Here is a 22,662-nt window from a genome sequence, read left to right as displayed (position 1 = left end):
ACATAGTACTGATGAGGGTTAAAGCTGGTTCACCATGTTAGAGGGGAGACTCAGACCAGGACATGGATGACAGGTCTGGTTGAGACCAGGCTCCAATCTGATGCTCTTCATCCACAGAGGAGAGAAAGAAGAAGGAAGGGAGAGACAGAAGAAAGAGTGACAGAGAAGGGAGAGATAGAGAGACACATACAATACAGAGAGAGGAGAGGGAGAAGGGAGAGACTATTTCCGATTACTCTCCAAATGAAGAGGTCTTGTATGAGCCTACAGGTCGTCTGTTCTAATCCATCAACAGCCATAGTAGTGGTCACACGGTGGACGAGGCAGACATACTATGAGGGGGCTGACTCCCAAAATGGCGCCCTATTCTCTATATAGTGTACTACTTTTGACCAGAGCCATATGAACCCTATTTAAAGGTAGTCGTAGAGCACTATAAAGGGAAAAGGGTGCACGTTTGGGATGTAACCTATTACTGCTGCCAGAGCAGGGGAATCTGAGAAGGCCTATCTCTTGTGGAATAGCTACATGTCAGTGGGCATCCAGGAGATTACAGTGATGTGGACTAGTGACAGTAGTAATATGTGAAGTAGAGATTACAGTGATGTGGAATAGTGACAGTAGTAACATGTGAAGTAGAGATTACAGTGATGTGGACTAGTGACAGTAATAATATGTGAAGTAGAGATTACAGTGATGTGGAATAGTGACAGTAGTAACATGTGAAGTAGAGATTACAGTGATGTGGACTAGTGACAGTAGTAACATGTGAAGTAGAGATTACAGTGATGTGGACTAGTGACAGCAGTAATATGTGAAGTAGAGATTACAGTGATGTGGACTAGTGACAGTAGTAATATGTGAAGTAGAGATTACAGTGATGTGGACTAGGGACAGTAATAATATGTGAAGTAGAGATTACAGTGATGTGGACTAGTGACAGTAGTAATATGTGAAGTAGAGATTACAGTGATGTGGACTAGTGACAGTAGTAATATGTGAAGTAGAGATTACAGTGATGTGGACTAGTGACAGTAGTAACATGTGAAGTAGAGATTACAGTGATGTGGACTAGTGACAGTAGTAACATGTGAAGTAGAGATTACAGTGATGTGGACTAGTGACAGCAGTAACATGTGAAGTAGAGATTACAGTGATGTGGACTAGTGACAGCAGTAACATGTGAAGTAGAGATTACAGTGATGTGGACTAGTGACAGCAGTAACATGTGAAGTAGAGATTACAGTGATGTGGACTAGTGACAGCAGTAATATGTGAAGTAGAGATTACAGTGATGTGGACTAGTGACAGCAGTAACATGTGAAGTAGAGATTACAGTGATGTGGACTAGTAACAGCAGTAACATGTGAAGTAGAGATTACAGTGATGTGGACTAGTGACAGCAGTAATATGTGAAGTAGAGATTACAGTGATGTGGACTAGTGACAGCAGTAACATGTGAAGTAGAGATTACAGTGATGTGGACTAGTGACAGCAGTAACATGTGAAGTAGAGATTACAGTGATGTGGACTAGTGACAGCAGTAACATGTGAAGTAGAGATTACAGTGATGTGGACTAGTGACAGCAGTAATATGTGAAGTAGAGATTACAGTGATGTGGACTAGTGACAGTAGTAATATGTGAAGTAGAGATTACATGGATGTGGACTAGTGACAGCAGTAACATGTGAAGTAGAGATTACAGTGATGTGGACTAGTGACAGCAGTAACATGTGAAGTAGAGATTACAGTGATGTGGACTAGTGACAGCAGTAACATGTGAAGTAGAGATTACATGGATGTGGACTAGTGACAGCAGTAACATGTGAAGTAGAGATTACAGTGATGTGGACTAGTAACAGTAGTAACATGTGAAGTAGAGATTACAGTGATGTGGATGGACTAGTGACAGCAGTAACATGTGAAGTAGAGATTACAGTGATGTGGACTAGTGACAGCAGTAACATGTGAAGTAGAGATTACAGTGATGTGGACTAGTGACAGCAGTAGAGATTACAGTGATGTGGACTAGTGACAGCAGTAGAGATTACAGTGATGTGGACTAGTGACAGCAGTAACATGTGAAGTAGAGATTACATGGATGTGGACTAGTGACAGTAGTAACATGTGAAGTAGAGATTACAGTGATGTGGACTAGTGACAGCAGTAACATGTGAAGTAGAGATTACAGTGATGTGGACTAGTGACAGCAGTAATATGTGAAGTAGAGATTACAGTGATGTGGACTAGTGACAGCAGTAATATGTGAAGTAGAGATTACAGTGATGTGGACTAGTGACAGCAGTAACATGTGAAGTAGAGATTACAGTGATGTGGACTAGTGACAGCAGTAACATGTGAAGTAGAGATTACAGTGATGTGGACTAGTGACAGCAGTAACATGTGAAGTAGAGATTACAGTGATGTGGACTAGTGACAGCAGTAACATGTGAAGTAGAGATTACATGGATGTGGACTAGTGACAGTAGTAACATGTGAAGTAGAGATTACAGTGATGTGGACTAGTGACAGTAGTAACATGTGAAGTAGAGATTACAGTGATGTGGACTAGTGACAGTAGTAACATGTGAAGTAGAGATTACATGGATGTGGACTAGTGACAGCAGTAACATGTGAAGTAGAGATTACAGTGATGTGGACTAGTAACAGCAGTAACATGTGAAGTAGAGATTACAGTGATGTGGACTAGTAACAGCAGTAACATGTGAAGTAGAGATTACAGTGATGTGGACTAGTGACAGTAGTAATATGTGAAGTAGAGATTACAGTGATGTGGACTAGTGACAGTAGTAACATGTGAAGTAGAGATTACAGTGATGTGGACTAGTGACAGTAGTAACATGTGAAGTAGAGATTACAGTGATGTGGACTAGTGACAGTAGTAACATGTGAAGTAGAGATTACAGTGATGTGGACTAGTGACAGTAGTAACATGTGAAGTAGAGATTACAGTGATGTGGACTAGTGACAGTAGTAACATGTGAAGTAGAGATTACAGTGTTGTGGACTAGTGACAGTAGTAATATAAACTCAGCAAAAAAAGAAACGTCCCTTTTTCAGGACACTGTCTTTCAAAGATAATTAGTAAAATCCAAATAACTTCACAGATCTTCATTGTAAAGGGTTTAAACACTGTTTCCCATGCTTGTTCAATGAACCATAAACAATTAATGAACATGCACCTGTGGAACGGTCGTTAAGACACTAACAGCTTTACAGACGGTAGGCAATTAAGGTCACAGTTATGAAAACCTAGGACACTAAAGAGGCCTTTCTACTGACTCTGAAAAACACCAAAAGAAAAATGCCCAGGGTCCCTGCTCATCTGTGTGAACGTGCCTTAGGCATGCTGCAAGGAGGCATGAGGACTGCAGATGTGGCCAGGGCAATAAATTGCAATGTCCGTACTGTGAGACGCCTAAGACAGCGCTACGGGGAGACAGGACAGAGAGCTGATCGTCCTTGTAGTGGCAGACCACGTGTAACAACACCTCCAAACGATCGGTACATCACAATTGCGGGAGAGGTACAGGTTGGCAACAACAACTGCCCGAGATACACCAGGAACGCACAATCCCTCCATCAGTGCTCAGACTCTCCGCAATAAGCTGAGAGAGGCTGGACTGAGGGCTTGTAGGCCTGTTGTAAGGCAGGTCCTCACCAGACATCACCGGGAACAACGTCGCCTATGGGCACAAACCCACCGTCGCTGGACCAGACAGGACTGGCAAAAAGTGCTCTTCACTGGCGAGTCTCGGTTTTGTCTCACCAGGAGTGATGGTCGGATTCGCGTTTATCGTAGAAGGAATGAGCATTACATGGAGGCCTGTACTCTGGAGTAGGATTGATTTGGAGGTGGAGTGTCCGTCATGGTCTGGGGCAGTGTGTCACAGCATCATCGGATTGAGCTTGTTGTCATTGCAGGCAATCTCAATGTGGTACTCTTCCTGCAGGCTCATCCTGGCATGACCCTCCAGCATGACAATGCCACCAGCCATACTGCTTGTTCTGTGTGTGATTTCCTGCAAGACAGGAATGTCAGTGTTCTGCCATGGCCAGCGAAGAGCCCATTGAGCACGTCTGGGACCTGTTGGATCGGAGGGTGAGGGCTAGGGCCATTCCCCGCAGAAATGTCAGGGAACTTGCAAGTGCCTTGGTGGAAGAGTGGGGTAACATCTCACAGCAAAAACTGGCAAATCTGGTGCAGTCCATGAGGAGGAGATGCACTGCAGTACTTAATGCAGCTGGTGGCCACACCAGATACTGACTTTTGATTTTGAACCCCCCCCCCTTTGTTCAGGAACACATTATTCCATTTATGTTAGTCACATGTCTGTGGAACTTGTTCAGTTTATGTTTCAGCTGTTGAATCTTGTTATGTTCATACAAATATTTACACATGTTAAGTTTTCTGAAAATTAACACAGTTGACAGGTAGAGGACGTTTCTTTTTGTTGCTGAGTTTAAGAGGTAGCAGCAGATCTCTCTGGAATAAATAATTGTTCTTATTACCCCCATGTGGATGTTGTGAGTCCCATATGTCCTGAGTGGGAGAACCTTGGACCCGCGTCCCAAGGTTCTCGGGGCGGCAGGGTAGCCTAGTGGTTAGCGTGCTGGACTAGTAACCGGAAGGTTGCAAGTTCAAATCCCCGAACAAGGTACAAATCTGTGGGTCTGCCCCTGAACAGGCCGTCACTGAAAATAAGAATTTGTTCTTAACTGACTTGCCGAGTTAAAATAAATCAAAACAATCACACCTTTTCCCCCTATGTAGTGCTCTACATTCAACCAGGGCCCTCAGACCTAGGGGGCATCCCAAATGACTCCTATTCCATGGTCAGAAGTCATGCATTATAAAAGGCTTAGAGCAGCATTTGGGACACACATCGAAGTGGAATAATCAAGTGAGATTCTGCACTTTAAACTGTGGATGCTGCATAAAAACCGGGCCATAATTTAGGTTCAGTCAATTATTTCTAGCGAGGAGGAGGGAAGAAAGACCACGAAATAATATTTTTGCCAGGGAAGACATTTTATTTAGCAGTTTTATCATATTCCCCTCACGTCTGTCTCTTGAGGTGAGCTGTGGAAGAGCTGATGAGTTTAATTGAAATGCTGGATTAATTGATGTCATCTCGGACTCTCTTTCTCCCTCCCTCTCTCTTCCTTCTCTCCCTCTCTCTTCTCTCTGTCTCCCTCTTCTCTGTCTCCCTCTTCTCTGTCTCCCTCTCTTCTCTTTGGCTCCCTCTCTTCTCTGTCTCCCCCTCTCTTCTCTGTCTCCCTCTCTTCTCTTTGTCTCCCTCTCTTCTCTTTGTCTCCCCTCACTTCTCTGTCTCCCTCTCTTCTCTGTCTCCCTCTCTTCTCTCTCTCCCTCCCTCTTCTCTGTCTCCCCTCCCTTCTCTGTCTCCCTCTCTTCTCTGTCTCCCTCTCTTCTCTCTCTCCCTCTCTCTCTTCCTCTCTCTCTTCTCTGTCTCCCTCTCTCTTCTCTGTCTCCCTCTCTCTTCTCTGTCTCCCTCTCTCTTCTCTGTCTCCCTCTCTCTTCTCTGTCTCCCTCTCTCTTCTCTCTCTCCCTCTCTCTCTTCTCTGTCTCCCTCTCTCTCTTCTCTGTCTCCCTCTCTTCTCTCTCTCTGTCTCCCTCTCTCTTCTCTGTCTCCCCCTCTCTTCTCTGTCTCCCTCTCTCTTCTCTGTCTCCCTCTCTCTTCTCTGTCTCCCCCTCTTCTGTCTCCCCCTCTTCTGTCTCCCTCTCTCTTCTCTGTCTCCCGCTCTTCTCTGTCTCCCGCTCTTCTCTGTCTCCCTCTCTTCTCTGTCTCCCTCTCTTCTCTCTCTCCCTCTCTTCTCTGTCTCCCTCTCTTCTCTGTCTCCCTCTTTTCTGTCTCCCCCTCTTGTCGGTCTCCCTCTCTTGTCTGTCTCCCCCTTTCTTCTCTGTCTCCACCTCTCTTCTCTGTCTCCACCTCTCTTCTCTGTCTCCCCCTCTCTTCTCTGTCTCCCCCTCTCTTCTCTGTCTCCCCCTCTTCTCTGTTTCCCCCTCTTCTCTGTTTCCCTCTCTTCTGTCTCCCTCTCTTCTGTCTCCCTCTCTTCTGTCTCCCTCTCTTCTGTCTCCCTCTCTCTTCTGTCTCCATCTCTCTTCTGTCTCCCTCGCTCTTCTGTCTCCCTCGCTCTTCTGTCTCTCTCTCTCTCTTCTGTCTCCCTCTCTTCTGTCTCCCTCTCTTCTGTCTCCCTCTCTTCTGTCTCTCCCTCTCTTCTGTCTCTCCCTCTCTTCTGTCTCTCCCTCTCTTCTCTGTCTCTCTCTCTTCTCTGTCTCCCTCTCTTCTCTGTTTCCCTCTCTTCTGTCTCCCTCTCTTCTGTCTCCCTCTCTCTTCTGTCTCCCTCTCTCTTCTGTCTCCCTCGCTCTTCTGTCTCCCTCGCTCTTCTGTCTCTCTCTCTCTTCTGTCTCCCTCTCTTCTGTCTCCCTCTCTTCTGTCTCCCTCTCTTCTGTCTCCCTCTCTTCTGTCTCCCTCTCTTCTGTCTCTCCCTCTCTTCTGTCTCTCCCTCTCTTCTGTCTCTCCCTCTCTTCTGTCTCTCCCTCTCTTCTGTCTCTCCCTCTCTTCTCTGTCTCCCTCTCTTCTCTGTCTCCCCCTCTCTTCTCTGTCTCCCCCTCTCTTCTCTGTCTCCCTCTCTTCTCTGTCTCCCCCTCTCTTCTGTCTCCCTCTCTTCTCTGTCTCCCACCCTCTCCCTTCTGTAGATAGAACCATCATTAAAGTCATCTAACCTCCTCTGTGAGCATAATCAGTTTACACAAAGGACCAAGTTGAGGGCAGAAACACTTAATGTGAATAACACTGACTGACGACACACTTCAAAATGGAATCATCTACAAAATGTGAATACATTAAACCCACCATCCTATTGAATGTAGTGAAGATGTGATGGTTAGCAGGTCATAATATCATACTTTCATTTAGTGCAACCTGTTTTGCTTTCTCTTATAGTAAACACACATTGTCTATGAAAAACCTCACCTAACGACAAGCATTGAGTCCTGTCAGCCAGCCAATTCATTATGAGAAGATTAACACCTAACGACAAGCATTGAGTCCTGTCAACCAGCCAATTCATTATGAAAAGCCTCACCTAACGACAAGCATTGAGTCCTGTCAACCAGCCAATTCATTATGAAAAGCCTCACCTAACGACAAGCATTGAGTCCTGTCAACCAGCCAATTCATTATGAAAAGCCTCACCTAACGACAAGCATTGAGTCCTGTCAACCAGCCAATTCATTATGAAAAGCCACACCTAACGACAAGCATTGAGTCCTGTCAGCCAGCCAATTCATTATGAAAAGCCTCACCTAACGACAAGCATTGAGTCCTGTCAACCAGCCAATTCATTATGAGAAGCCTCACCTAACGACAAGCATTGAGTCCTGTCAACCAGCCAATTCATTATGAAAAGCCACACCTAACGACAAGCATTGAGTCCTGTCAGCCAGCCAATTCATTATGAAAAGCCTCACCTAACGACAAGCATTGAGTCCTGTCAACCAGCCAATTCATTATGAGAAGCCTCACCTAACGACAAGCATTGAGTCCTGTCAACCAGCCAATTCATTATAAAAGCCTCACCTAACGACAAGCATTGAGTCCTGTCAACCAGCCAATTCATTATGAAAAGCCTCACCTAACGACAAGCATTGAGTCCTGTCAACCAGCCAATTCATTATGAAAAGCCACACCTAACGACAAGCATTGAGTCCTGTCAACCAGCCAATTCATTATGAAAAGCCTCACCTAACGACAAGCATTGAGTCCTGTCAACCAGCCAATTCATTATGAAAAGCCTCACCTAACGACAAGCATTGAGTCCTGTCAACCAGCCAATTCATTATGAAAAGCCACACCTAACGACAAGCATTGAGTCCTGTCAAACAGCCAATTCATTATGAAAAGCCTCACCTAACGACAAGCATTGAGTCCTGTCAACCAGCCAATTCATTATGAAAAACCTCACCTAACGACAAGCATTGAGTCCTGTCAACCAGCCAATTCATTATGAGAAGATTAACACCTAACGACAAGCATTGAGTCCTGTCAACCAGCCAATTCATTATGAAAAGCCACACCTAACGACAAGCATTGAGTCCTGTCAACCAGCCAATTCATAATGAAAAGCCACACCTAACGACAAGCATTGAGTCCTGTCAGCCAGCCAATTCATTATGAGAAGCCTCACCTAACGACAAGCATTGAGTCCTGTCAACCAGCCAATTCATTATGAAAAGCCACACCTAACGACAAGCATTGAGTCCTGTCAGCCAGCCAATTCATTATGAGAAGCCTCACCTAACGACAAGCATTGAGTCCTGTCAACCAGCCAATTCATTATGAAAAGCCACACCTAACGACAAGCATTGAGTCCTGTCAACCAGCCAATTCATTATGAGAAGCCTCACCTAACGACAAGCATTGAGTGCTGTCAACCAGCCAATTCATTATGAAAAACCTCACCTAACGACAAGCATTGAGTCCTGTCAGCCAGCCAATTCATTATGAGAAGATTAACACCTAACGACAAGCATTGAGTCCTGTCAGCCAGCCAATTCATTATGAAAAGCCACACCTAACGACAAGCATTGAGTCCTGTCAACCAGCCAATTCATTATGAAAAGATTAACACCTAACGACAAGCATTGAGTCCTGTCAACCAGCCAATTCATTATGAAAAGATTAACACCTAACGACAAGCATTGAGTCCTGTCAACCAGCCAATTCATTATGAAAAGATGAACACCTAACGACAAGCATTGAGTCCTGTCAACCAGCCAATTCATTATGAAAAGCCACACCTAACGACAAGCATTGAGTCCTGTCAACCAGCCAATTCATTATGAAAAGATTAACACCTAACGACAAGCATTGAGTCCTGTCAACCAGCCAATTCATTATGAAAAGCCTCACCTAACGACAAGCATTGAGTCCTGTCAACCAGCCAATTCATTATGAGAAGCCTCACCTAACGACAAGCATTGAGTCCTGTCAACCAGCCAATTCATTATGAAAAGATTAACACCTAACGACAAGCATTGAGTCGTGTCAACCAGCCAATTCATTATGAGAAGCCTCACCTAACGACAAGCATTGAGTCCTGTCAACCAGCCAATTCATTATGAAAAGATTAACACCTAACGACAAGCATTGAGTCGTGTCAACCAGCCAATTCATTATGAAAAGCCACACCTAACGACAAGCATTGAGTCCTGTCAGCCAGCCAATTCATTATGAGAAGCCTCACCTAACGACAAGCATTGAGTCCTGTCAACCAGCCAATTCATTATGAAAAGCCTCACCTAACGACAAGCATTGAGTCCTGTCAGCCAGCCAATTCATTATGAAAAGCCACACCTAACGACAAGCATTGAGTCCTGTCAGCCAGCCAATTCATTATGAAAAGCCACACCTAACGACAAGCATTGAGTCCTGTCAACCAGCCAATTCATTATGAAAAGATTAACACCTAACGACAAGCATTGAGTCCTGTCAACCAGCCAATTCATTATGAAAAGCCACACCTAACGACAAGCATTGAGTCCTGTCAACCAGCCAATTCATTATGAAAAGCCACACCTAACGACAAGCATTGAGTCCTGTCAACCAGCCAATTCATTATGAAAAGATTAACACCTAACGACAAGCATTGAGTCCTGTCAACCAGCCAATTCATTATGAAAAGATTAACACCTAACGACAAGCATTGAGTCCTGTCAACCAGCCAATTCATTATGAAAAACCACACCTAACGACAAGCATTGAGTCCTGTCAGCCAGCCAATTCATTATGAAAAACCACACCTAACGACAAGCATTGAGTCCTGTCAACCAGCCAATTCATTATGAAAAGATTAACACCTAACGACAAGCATTGAGTCCTGTCAACCAGCCAATTCATTATGAAAAGATGAACACCTAACGACAAGCATTGAGTCCTGTCAACCAGCCAATTCATTATGAAAAGATTAACACCTAACGACAAGCATTGAGTCCTGTCAACCAGCCAATTCATTATGAAAAGATTAACACCTAACGACAAGCATTGAGTCCTGTCAACCAGCCAATTCATTATGAAAAGATTAACATGCACAAGTTTGAATAATTTGTCTGTTTATTATTAAAATATATTTTTTTACAGATTAATCTCATATCACAATAGTGGAACCTTATTCCATAGAGGGAAAAAATATCAAAACCAAATGTTACCCCAATGTGTCATTAACCCCAATGTGTAATTTATCCAATGTTTCATTAACCCCAATGTGTCATTACCCCAATGTGTCATTAACCCCATGTGTAATTTATCCAATGTGTCATTAACCCCAATGTGTAATTTATCCAATGTGTCATTACCCCAATGTGTCATTACCCCAATGTGTCATTAACCCCAATGTGTCATTACCCCAATGTGTCATTACCCCAATGTGTCATTAACCCCAATGTGTCATTACCCCAATGTGTCATTAATCCAATGTGTCATTAACCCCAATGTGTCATTACCCCAATGTGTCATTAATCCAATGTGTCATTAACCCCAATGTGTCATTAACCCCAATGTGTCATTACCCCAATGTGTCATTACCCCAATGTGTCATTAACCCCAATGTGTCATTACCCCAATGTGTCATTAATCCAATGTGTCATTAACCCCAATGTGTCATTACCCCAATGTGTCATTAATCCAATGTGTCATTAACCCCAATGTGTCATTAACCCCAATGTGTCATTACCCCAATGTGTCATTACCCCAATGTGTCATTAACCCCAATGTGTCATTAACCCCAATGTGTCATTAACCCAATGTGTCATTAACCCAATGTGTCATTAATCCAATGTGTCATTAACCCAATGTGTCATTAACCCAATGTGTCATTAACCCCAATGTGTCATTACCTCAATGTGTCATTAACCCAATGTGTCATTACCCCAATGTGTCATTAACCCCAATGTGTCATTACCCCAATGTGTAATTTATCCAATGTGTCATTAACCCCAATGTGTCATTACCCCAATGTGTCATTAACCCAATGTGTCATTAACCCCAATGTCTCATTACCCCAATGTGTAATTACCCCAATGTGTCATTAACCCAATGTGTCATTAACCCAATGTGTCATTACCCCAATGTGTCATTAATCCAATGTGTCATTAACCCCAATGTGTCATTAACCCCAATGTGTCATTAACCCAATGTGTCATTAACCCAATGTGTCATTAATCCAATGTGTCATTAACTCCAATGTGTCATTAACCCCAATGTGTCATTAACCCCAATGTGTCATTAACCCCAATGTGTCATTAACCCAATGTGTCATTACCCCAATGTGTCATTACCCCAATGTGTCATTAACCCCAATGTGTCATTAACCCCAATGTGTCATTAACCCAATGTGTCATTACCCCAATGTGTCATTAACCCAATGTGTCATTAACCCAATTGTCATTACCCCAATGTGTCATTAACCCAATGTGTCATTAACCCAAATAGTCATTACCCCAATGTGTCATTACCCCAATGTGTCATTACCCCAATGTGTCATTAACCCAATGTGTCATTACCCCAATGTGTCATTAATCCAATGTGTCATTACCCCAATGTGTCATTAACCCCAATGTGTCATTAACCCCAATGTGTCATTAACCCCAATGTGTCATTAATATAATCACGTTGTTTTCAGGCCTTCAACTCCAGTTGAAACGTAAACACTTCAGGAAGACAAGTTTTTAAATCAGGAAGCACGTGACTGGGGGAGATGGAGCACGATGTCCCACGGAAATGAACGCCAGCATTTTCTGACACAATTCCACTGGCATTTGATTGGCCTGCAGCCAAGTGCACGGTGACAGGGACATCCTAGAGTTTTCTGACACGGTGACAGGGACATCCTAGAGTTTTCTGACACGGTGACAGGGACATCCTAGAGTTTTCTGACATGGTGACAGGGACATCCTAGAGTTCCTGACATGGTGACAGGGACATCCTAGAGTTTCCTGACACGGTGACAGGGACATCCTAGAGTTTCCTGACACGGTGACAGGGACATCCTAGAGTTTCCTGACACGGTGACAGGGACATCCTAGAGTTCCTGACACGGTGACAGGGACATCCTAGAGTTTCCTGACACGGTGACAGGGACATCCTAGAGTTTCCTGACACGGTGACAGGGACATCCTAGAGTTTCCTGACATGGTGACAGGGACATCCTAGAGTTTCCTGACATGGTGACAGGGACATCCTAGAGTTCCTGACACGGTGACAGGGACATCCTAGAGTTTCCTGACACGGTGACAGGGACATCCTAGAGTTTCCTGACACGGTGACAGGGACATCCTAGAGTTCCTAACACGGTGACAGGGACATCCTAGAGTTCCTGACACGGTGACAGGGACATCCTAGAGTTTCCTGACACGGTGACAGGGACATCCTAGAGTTTCCTGACATGGTGACAGGGACATCCTAGAGTTTCCTGACATGGTGACAGGGACATCCTAGAGTTCCTGACACGGTGACAGGGACATCCTAGAGTTCCTAACACGGTGACAGGGACATCCTAGAGTTCCTGACACGGTGACAGGGACATCCGAGAGTTTTCTGACATGTCCACCTTGTAACCCGGTCCTTCATCTCTGCAGGTCCAGTCCACCTTGAAGCTTCATCGTTCACCTCTGACCTGCGAGACACAATCGACATCAACATTGAACAGAACAGTACAAGATGCAGAGGAAACATTCATGGACTCAACATTAAAGTGGAACAGTTTTTTACTCAAACATTACAGCAACAATGGCTCTGAGTGAGACCTCCACGGCAAATGAGAAATGCATCCGTGGTTATATCCCAAATGGCACCCTATTCCCTATATAGTGCACTACTTTAGACCAGAGCCCTATAGAACCCTATTCCCTATATAGTGCACTACTTTAGACCAGAGCCCTATAGAACCCTATTCCCTATATAGTGCACTACTTTAGACCAGAGCCCTATAGAACCCTATTCCCTATATAGTGCACTACTTTAGACCAGAGCCCTATAGAACCCTATTCCCTATATAGTGCACTACTTTAGACCAGGGCCCTATAGAACCCTATTCCCTATATAGTGCCCTACTTTAGACCAGAGCCCTATAGAACCCTATTCTCTATATAGAGCACTACTTTAGACCAGGGCCCTTTGGTCCTATGATCCCTATGCTATAGGCCCCGGTCAAAAGTAGTGCACTATATAGGGAACAGGTTGCCATTTTGGAGCGTAGCCTCAGTGACTCATAATGCTGTTGGGCTGTGGTGGAGAACCAACCAACGCTGCTAGAATATTCTAGGCAGAGGGAGAATACTAAGTCTGACCGGAGAAACTGTCTAATAAGTCATCTTAACTGGCTTACTGGCTGCAAGTAGGGGTTACTCCAAATATGTAGATTTAATTCAATTGGATTCAAACTGGGTCACACGGCTATTAAAGGTGCCAAGTTAGAGAGCAGAGGAGAGGAAGCCAGTCTGAAGTGAGACAGCAGAGGAGAGGAAGCCAGTCTGAAGTGAGACAGCAGAGGAGAGGAAGCTAGTCTGAAGTGAGAGAGCAGAGGAGAGGAAGCCAGTCTGAAGTGAGAGAGCAGAGGAGAGGAAGCCAGTCTGAAGTGAGAGAGCAGAGGAGAGGAAGCCAGTCTGAAGTGAGACAGCAGAGGAGAGGAAGCCAGTCTGAAGTGAGACAGCAGAGGAGAGGAAGCCAGTCTGAAGTGAGACATCAGAGGAGAGGAAGCCAGTCTGAAGTGAGAGAGCAGAGGAGAGGAAGCCAGTCTGAAGTGAGAGAGCAGAGGAGAGGAAGCCAGTCTGAAGTGAGAGAGCAGAGGAGAGGAAGCCAGTCTGAAGTGAGAGAGCAGAGGAGAGGAAGCCAGTCTGAAGTGAGACAGCAGAGGAGAGGAAGCCAGTCTGAAGTGAGAGAGCAGAGGAGAGGAAGCCAGTCTGAAGTGAGAGAGCAGAGGAGAGGAAGCCAGTCTGAAGTGAGAGAGCAGAGGAGAGGAAGCCAGTCTGAAGTGAGACAGCAGAGGAGAGGAAGCCAGTCTGAAGTTAGAGAGGAGAGGAAGCCAGTCTGAAGTGAGAGAGCAGAGGAGAGGAAGCCAGTCTGAAGTGAGAGAGGAGAGGAAGCCAGTCTGAAGTGAGAGAGGAGAGGAAGCCAGTCTGAAGTGAGAGAGGAGAGGAAGCCAGTCTGAAGTGAGAGAGGAGAGGAAGCCAGTCTGAAGTGAGAGAGCAGAGGAGAGGAAGCCAGTCTGAAGTTAGAGAGCAGAGGAGAGGAAGCCAGTCTGAAGTGAGAGAGCAGAGCAGAGCAGAGGAAGCCAGTCTGAAGTGAGAAAGCAGAGGAGAGGAAGCCAGTCTGAAGTGAGAGAGGAGAGGAAGCCAGTCTGAAGTGAGAGCAGAGGAGAGGAAGCCAGTCTGAAGTGAGAGAGCAGAGGAGAGGAAGCCAGTCTGAAGTGAGACAGCAGAGGAGAGGAAGCCAGTCTGAAGTGAGACAGCAGAGGAGAGGAAGCCAGTCTGAAGTGAGACAGCAGAGGAGAGGAAGCCAGTCTGAAGTGAGACAGCAGAGGAGAGGAAGCCAACTTAACAAATGTGGGAAGCATTGGAGTCAACATGGGCCAGCATCCCTGTGGTTATCCCATGGTTGTGTGTATTGTCTCTACAACTAAATAAACATGGTTATGTGTATTGTTTATAACTAAATAAACATGGTTATTCTCTCTCTGTGTAGATAGATTGCAGGGTAAACATGGTTATTCTCTCTCTGTGTGGATAGATTGCAGGGTAAACGTGGTTATTCTCTCTGTGTAGATAGATTGCAGGGTAAACGTGGTTATTCTCTCTGTGTAGATAGATTGCAGGGTAAACGTGGTTATTCTCTCTGTGTAGATAGATTGCAGGGTAAACATGGTTATTCTCTCTCTGTGTAGATAGATTGCAGGGTTAACATGGTTATTCTCTCTCTGTGTAGATAGATTGCAGGGTTAACATGGTTATTCTCTCTCTGTGTAGATAGATTGCAGGGTAAAAATGGTTATTCTCTCTCTGTGTGGATAGATTGCAGGGTAAACGTGGTTATTCTCTCTGTGTAGATAGATTGCAGGGTAAACGTGGTTATTCTCTCTGTGTAGATAGATTGCAGGGTAAACGTGGTTATTCTCTCTGTGTAGATAGATTGCAGGGTAAACATGGTTATTCTCTCTCTGTGTAGATAGATTGCAGGGTTAACATGGTTATTCTCTCTCTGTGTAGATAGATTGCAGGGTTAACATGGTTATTCTCTCTCTGTGTGGATAGATTGCAGGGTTAACATGGTTATTCTCTCTCTGTGTAGATAGATTGCAGGGTTAACATGGTTATTCTCTCTCTGTGTGGATAGATTGCAGGGTAAACAGACATTGACAGCAGCAGAGCCCCCTCCAGACTCACTCAGCATGTCATCTGCCTGCCTCAGCTACCCCGGAGTGTGTGTGTGTGTGTGAGAGAGAGAGAGAGTGGTCTGTTTATCTGTGCGTGGTCTGTTTCTCTCTCTCTCTGTCTGTCTTTCTGTTTGCATCGACTGGCCATCACATCAGGGTGTCTCTGTAGGCTTTTTAAAGACACTGATTGGTTAGAGATGCAATTGAGTGTCTCCTAGCTGAATGTCACATAAAACACATCAAAACAACAACCGCTGAACGGAGGAAGGTGCCCTGCGTCTGAACGGAGGGGAGGAAGGTGCCCTGCGTCTGAACGGAGGGGAGGAAGGTGCCCTGTGTCCTATTCCACAGGTAATGATATCTAACAAACGCCACAAGACATTCCCCTTCATGACAGCAGCAGCTGTCGTTGCCGTGTGCCTGTCTGGCACGTTGATAAACCATCTATCCATCTGTCCACAGAGCTTTACAAATATGTTTTACCGTTTATCAGTCCAACAATAGAAAACAAACACAAGAACATCTCATCATTTAAGCAGGTTAATGTTTGGTTACCAGCTGACTGAGAGGTACGACACACAACTAAAACCATCTCATCATTTAAGCAGATTAATGTTTGGTTACCAGCTGACTGAGAGGTACGAGGCACAACTAAAACCATCTCATCATTTAAGCAGGTTAATGTTTGGTTACCAGCTGACTGAGAGGTATGAGGCACAACTAAAACCATCTCATCATTTAAGCAGGTTAATGTTTGGTTACCAGCTGACTGAGAGGTACGACACACAACTAAAACCATCTCATCATTTAAGCAGGTTAATGTTTGGTTACCAGCTGACTGAGAGGTATGAGGCACAACTAAAACCATCTCATCATTTAAGCAGGTTAATGTTTGGTTACCAGCTGACTGAGAGGTACGACACACAACTAAAACCATCTCATCATTTAAGCAGGTTAATGTTTGGTTACCAGCTGACTGAGAGGTATGAGGCACAACTAAAACCATCTCATCATTTAAGCAGGTTAATGTTTGGTTACCAGCTGACTGAGAGGTACGACACACAACTAAAACCATCTCATCATTTAAGCAGGTTAATGTTTGGTTACCAGCTGACTGAGAGGTACGACGCACAACTAAAACCATCTCATCATTTAAGCAGGTTAATGTTTGGTTACCAGCTGACTGAGAGGTATGAGGCACAACTAAAACCATCTCATCATTTAAGCAGGTTAATGTTTGGTTACCAGCTGACTGAGAGGTACGACACACAACTAAAACCATGTCATCATTTAAGCAGGTTAATGTTTGGTTACCAGCTGACTGAGAGGTACGACGCACAACTAAAACCATCTCATCATTTAAGCAGGTTAATGTTTGGTTACCAGCTGACTGAGAGGTATGAGGCACAACTAAAACCATCTCATCATTTAAGCAGGTTAATGTTTGGTTACCAGCTGACTGAGAGGTATGAGGCACAACTAAAACCATCTCATCATTTAAGCAGGTTAATGTTTGGTTACCAGCTGACTGAGAGGTACGACACACAACTAAAACCATCTCATCATTTAAGCAGGTTAATGTTTGGTTACCAGCTGACTGAGAGGTACGACACACAACTAAAACCATCTCATCATTTAAGCAGGTTAATGTTTGGTTACCAGCTGACTGAGAGGTATGACGCACAACTAAAATTCTGTCTGTCTGTCTGTCTGTCTGTCTGTCTGTCTGTCTGTCTGTCTGTCTGTCTGTCTGTCTGTCTGTCTGTCTGTCTGTCTGTCTGTCGTGTACAATTAACCTGACGCCATTAGCAGTTTAAAAGGTAGGACTGACCACTTAAAGGAAAAAGTTCCTCTGACCTTAAAAATGGATTAACGGCTAAATCAATTTCCTGTGTGCTGCTCCAGCCACTTCAAGCATGTAACTAACTGTATCTGCACTTCTCAAAAGGTCAAAGGTCTTTGAAATGTCTTCTGCCTTTTTCTTTCCTACACGCTTTCAAATGAGATACGGGAGCTTTCTAAGTACAATGTCAGAAATGGTACAGGATGGTTTTGAATGACAACATCGTAAACATTTGGGTATTAAAAGCCAGAAGGTATCTCAGTGGATTGGCCGACTTCACTGTGTGGATCACAACAATACGCCACTTCTCCTAACTTGGTATGAAATGAAATATGTCAGTTGGGTATATAACAATATTTAGATAAGTGTTGTTTCTCTTTGAATGTCCCAAAAACACTAACTTCAGAAACTAAAATAGATTGAATACTTGTTAGAATTTGATGAAGACATTCTTATAATGGATTTTTCATTCTAGATGAAAAATCAGAAGAAGTGGATTTAATCTTTGATAGTTTAGTGCAATATTTGTAATGATCCTAGTCTTAAAGAAGGATAGGTGATTGATTTGCCGACATCATTATTTTCAATAATCCATTGGTTTCTGTTTTGCTCTACTAAGCAGAAATGGAGAGCTGTCAACGGATAGAGGAAGATTCCTCATCCCCCCCGGGGAAAGAAAAGCCTGTTTTCTCCCTATCAGCAGATCTGTTGACTTCTGTCCTGTTAGACATGACCTGTAGGAACTAGACGTTTCTCCACAGACGCTGATGCTGCAGGAAATAGACATTTATCCACGGGAAGCAGAGAAAGCATCAGTGATGCTTTAGGTGAAACCCCAAGCACAAAGAAACATTGGCATGATCTAATACTACATTTATGTAATGAGAAGAAGAAATACTTCAGAAATGATTTATTCTGAATGGCCCATGAAAACACTACAACAAAGATAGTCAACACCGAGAGAGAGAGAGAGAGAGAGAGAGAGAGAGAGAGAGAGAGAGAGACAGAGACAGAGAGACAGAGAGACAGAGAGACAGAGACAGAGAGACAGAGAGAGAGACAGAGAGAGAGACAGAGAGAGAGACAGAGAGAGAGACAGAGAGAGACAGAGAGAGAGACAGAGAGAGAGACAGAGACAGAGAGACAGAGAGAGAGACAGACATTGAGACAGAGACAAAGAGAGAGACAGAGAGAGAGACAGAGACAGAGAGAGACAGAGAGAGAGAGAGACAGAGAGAGAGACAGAGAGAGAGACAGAGAGACAGAGAGACAGAGAGACAAAGAGAGAGACAGAGAGAGAGAGAGAGACATTGAGACAGAGAGACAAAGAGAGAGACAGAGAGAGAGAGAGAGAGACAGAGAGACAGAGAGACAAAGAGAGAGACAGAGAGAGAGAGAGAGACATTGAGACAGAGAGACAAAGAGAGAGACAGAGAGAGAGAGAGAGAGAGAGAGAGAGAGAGACAGAGAGACAGAGAGACAAAGAGAGAGACAGAGAGAGAGAGAGACATTGAGACAGAGAGACAAAGAGAGAGACAGAGAGAGAGAGAGACATTGAGACAGAGAGACAAAGAGAGAGACAGAGAGAGAGAGAGACATTGAGACAGAGAGACAAAGAGAGAGACAGAGAGAGAGAGACAAAGAGAGAGACAGAGAGAGAGAGAGACATTGAGACAGAGAGACAAAGAGAGAGACAGAGAGAGAGAGAGAGACATTGAGACAGAAACAAAGAGAGAGACAGAGAGAGAGAGAGACATTGAGACAGAGAGACAAAGAGAGAGACAGAGAGAGAGAGACAAAGAGAGAGACAGAGAGAGAGACAATGAGAGAGAGACCGAGAGAGAGAGACAAAGAGAGAGACACAGAGAGAGAGAGAAACAGAGAGACATTGAGACAGAGAGACAAAGAGAGAGACAGAGAGAGAGAGAGAGACATTGAGACAGAAACAAAGAGAGAGACAGAGAGAGAGAGAGACATTGAGACAGAGAGACAAAGAGAGAGACAGAGAGAGAGAGACAAAGAGAGAGACAGAGAGAGAGAGACATTGAGACAGAAACAAAGAGAGAGACAGAGAGAGAGAGAGACATTGAGACAGAGACAAAGAGAGAGACAGAGAGAGAGAGACAAAGAGAGAGACAGAGAGAGAGACAATGAGAGAGAGACCGAGAGAGAGAGACAAAGAGAGAGACACAGAGAGAGAGAGAAACAGAGAGACATTGAGACAGAGAGACAAAGAGAGAGAGACATTGAGACAGAGAGACAAAGAGAGAGACAGAGAGAGAGAGACAAAGAGAGAGACAGAGAGAGAGAGACAATGAGAGAGAGAGACAGAGAGACAAAGAGAGAGACAGAGAGAGAGAGAGAGAAACAGAGAGAGAGAGACAGAGAGAGACAACGAGAGAGAGAGAGACAGATGATGAATGAATATCAGAATCCATAGAAGAAATGTCTATGGTACCACAAAATATCCCTGTCTGAACAGAACTGATTTATCCACAAAGTATCCCTGTCTGAACAGAACTGATTTATCCACAAAGTATCCCTGTCTGAACAGAACTGATTTATCCACAAAGTATCCCTGTCTGAACAGAACTGATTTATCCACAAAGTATCCCTGTCTGAACAGAACTGATTTATCCACAAAGTATCCCTGTCTGAACAGAACTGATTTATCCACAAAGTATCCCTGTCTGAACAGAACTGATTTATCCACAAAGTATCCCTGTCTGAACAGAACTGATTTATCCACAAAGTATCCCTGTCTGAACAGAACTGATTTATCCACAAAGTATGCAGTGTCCTGACATGTGGTCTACGCTGTAGTGCCCTGACATGTGGTCTACTCTGTAGTGTCCTGACATGTGGTCTACGCTGTAGTGCCCTGACATGTGGTCTTCTCTGCAGTGTCCTGACATGTGGTCTTCTCTGCAGTGTCCTGACATGTGGTCTACTCTGCAGTGTCCTGACATGTGGTCTACGCTATAGTGCCCTGACATGTGGTCTTCTCTGCAGTGTCCTGACATCTGGTCTTCTCTGCAGTGTCCTGACATGTGGTCTACTCTGCAGTGTCCTGACATGTGGTCTACGCTATAGTGCCCTGACATGTGGTCTTCTCTGCAGTGTCCTGACATCTGGTCTTCTCTGCAGTGTCCTGACATGTGGTCTACGCTATAGTGCCCTGACATGTGGTCTTCTCTGCAGTGTCCTGACATGTGGTCTACTCTGCAGTGTCCTGACATGTGGTCTACGCTATAGTGCCCTGACATGTGGTCTTCTCTGCAGTGTCCTGACATCTGGTCTTCTCTGCAGTGTCCTGACATGTGGTCTACTCTGCAGTGTCCTGACATGTGGTCTACTCTGCAGTGTCCTGACATGTGGTCTACTCTGTAGTGTCCTGACGTGGTCTTCTCTGCAGTGTCCTGACCTGTGGTCTTCTCTGCAGTGTCCTGACATGTGGTCTTCTCTGCAGTGTCCTGACATGTGGTCTTCTCTGCAGTGTCCTGACCTGTGGTCTTCTCTGCAGTGTCCTGACCTGTGGTCTTCTCTGCAGTGTCCTGACATGTGGTCTAGTCATTCCTGGAAACCTTTGCCCAGCACATCCTGAATGACATCTCTCTCTGCCAAAAGAAAAGAGTGTTGCAGCCCTTAACAATTTAATTAACCTGCAAATCAGGCCCTTTCCCCGTCCCTGTACTTACTAGGAGGGTATTATGGGATGTTTCCAAGAACGAATAAGCCAAGCTCTTGACGGTTTACCTGAGCCTGCGGTTTTCATTTCTCCCTTCCTGACAGTAACAAGCCTTAAAACTAGATGAGTCATTTGCTGCTTTTGTCAATACACCGTGGCATTTTCTACTGTCTGTCTACATGACACTGAGATCATTCTCTCTCTCTCTGTCAGTCAGTCAGTCAGTCAGTCAGTCTCAGGAGATAGGCAGTGGCTGATTAGGCCATGACTTCGGCCCGAAATGGCACCCTATGGGCCCTGGTCAAAAGAAGTGCACTATATAGGGAATAGGGTGCCATTTGGGCCAAACAGTGCATTTGGAAAGTGTTCAAACCCCTTGACTTTTTCCCCATCAAACTACACACAATACCCCATAATGACATCACAATACCCCATAATGACATCACAATACCCCATAATGACATCACAATACCCCATAAAGACAAAGCGAAAACAGGTTTTTAGAAATTCTTGCAAATGTATATATAACCCCCCCCCCCCTATGTAAATACGTTATATACATAGGTATTCAGACCCTTTGCTATGAGACTCAATGAAGCTGATCATCCTTGGAGATGTTTCCACAACTTGGAGTCCACCTGTAGTAAATTCAATTGATTGGACATGATTTGGAAAGGCACACACCAGTCTATATAAAGGTCCCACAGCACTGTCAGAGCAAAAACCAAGCCATGAGGTCAAAGGAATTGTCCGTAGAGCTCCATGACAGGATTTTAACAAGGCACAGATCTGGGGAAGGGTACCAAAACATTTCTGCAGCATTGAAGGTCCCCTAGAACACAGTGGTCTCCTTCATTCCTAAATTGAAGAAGTTTGGAACCTCCAAGACTCGTCCTAGAGCTGGCAGATGGTCACTCTTGACAGAGCTCCAGAGTTCCTCTGTGGAGATGGGAGAATCTTCCAGAAGGACAACCATCTCTGCAGCCGTCCACCAATCAGGCCTTTATGGTAGAGTGGCCAGAAGGATGCCAGTCCTCAGTAAAAAAGGCACATGACAGCCGCTTGGAGTTTGTCAAAAGACACCTAAAGACTCTCGGACCATGAGAAACAAGATTCTCTGGTCTGATGAAACCAAGATTGAACTCACTGGCCTGAATGCCAAGCATCATGTTTGGAGTAAACCTGCCACCATCCCTACGGTGAAGGACATCATGCTGTGGGGATGTTTTTCAGCGACAGAGACTGGGAGACTAGTCAGGATCGAGGGAAAGATGAAAGGAGCAAAGTACAGAGAGATCCTTGATGAAAACCTGTTCCAGAGCCCTCAGGACCACAGACTGGGGCGAAGGTTCACCTTCCAACAGGACAACGACCCTAAGCACACAGCCAAGACAACGCAGGAGTGGCTTTGGGACAAGTCTCTGAATGTCCTTGAGTGGCCCAGCCAGAGCCCGGACTTGAACCCGATTGAACATCTCTGGAGAGACCTGAAAATAGCTGTACAGCGACACTCCCCATCCAACCTGACAGAGACGAGAGGATCTGCAGAGAAGAATGGGAGACACTCCCCAAATACAGGTGTGCCAAGCTTGTAGTGTCATACCCAAGAAGAGTTGAGGCTGTAATCGCTGCCGAAGGTGCTTCAACAAAGTACAGAGT

General features: G+C 44.7%; 1 protein-coding gene across 3 annotated transcripts in view; it reads right to left on the bottom strand.

The window, feature by feature from the left end:
* Positions 1-10,140: 10,140 nt before the first annotated feature.
* The window catches only part of LOC118943830 (activating signal cointegrator 1 complex subunit 1), a 35,252-nt gene continuing 22,730 nt past the window's right edge, over positions 10,141-22,662 (bottom strand). For 2 of the 3 annotated variants that reach the window (XM_090217726.1, XM_090217728.1), the window contains exon 10: positions 10,141-12,718. The gene's annotated coding sequence lies outside the window, so the exon portion shown is untranslated. Of the gene's footprint in view, positions 12,719-20,739; positions 20,933-22,662 lie in introns of those variants that run through there. The other variant, XM_090217727.1, reaches the window with a different exon arrangement.

This window comes from Oncorhynchus mykiss, chromosome 23 (genome assembly GCF_057628025.1).
Source record: "Oncorhynchus mykiss isolate SJ-2025 chromosome 23, ASM5762802v1, whole genome shotgun sequence".
Classification (NCBI taxonomy): Eukaryota; Metazoa; Chordata; class Actinopteri; order Salmoniformes; family Salmonidae; genus Oncorhynchus; species Oncorhynchus mykiss.
Note: the sequence above shows the minus strand (reverse complement) of the source record. Positions and strands in the feature narration are given on the sequence as shown.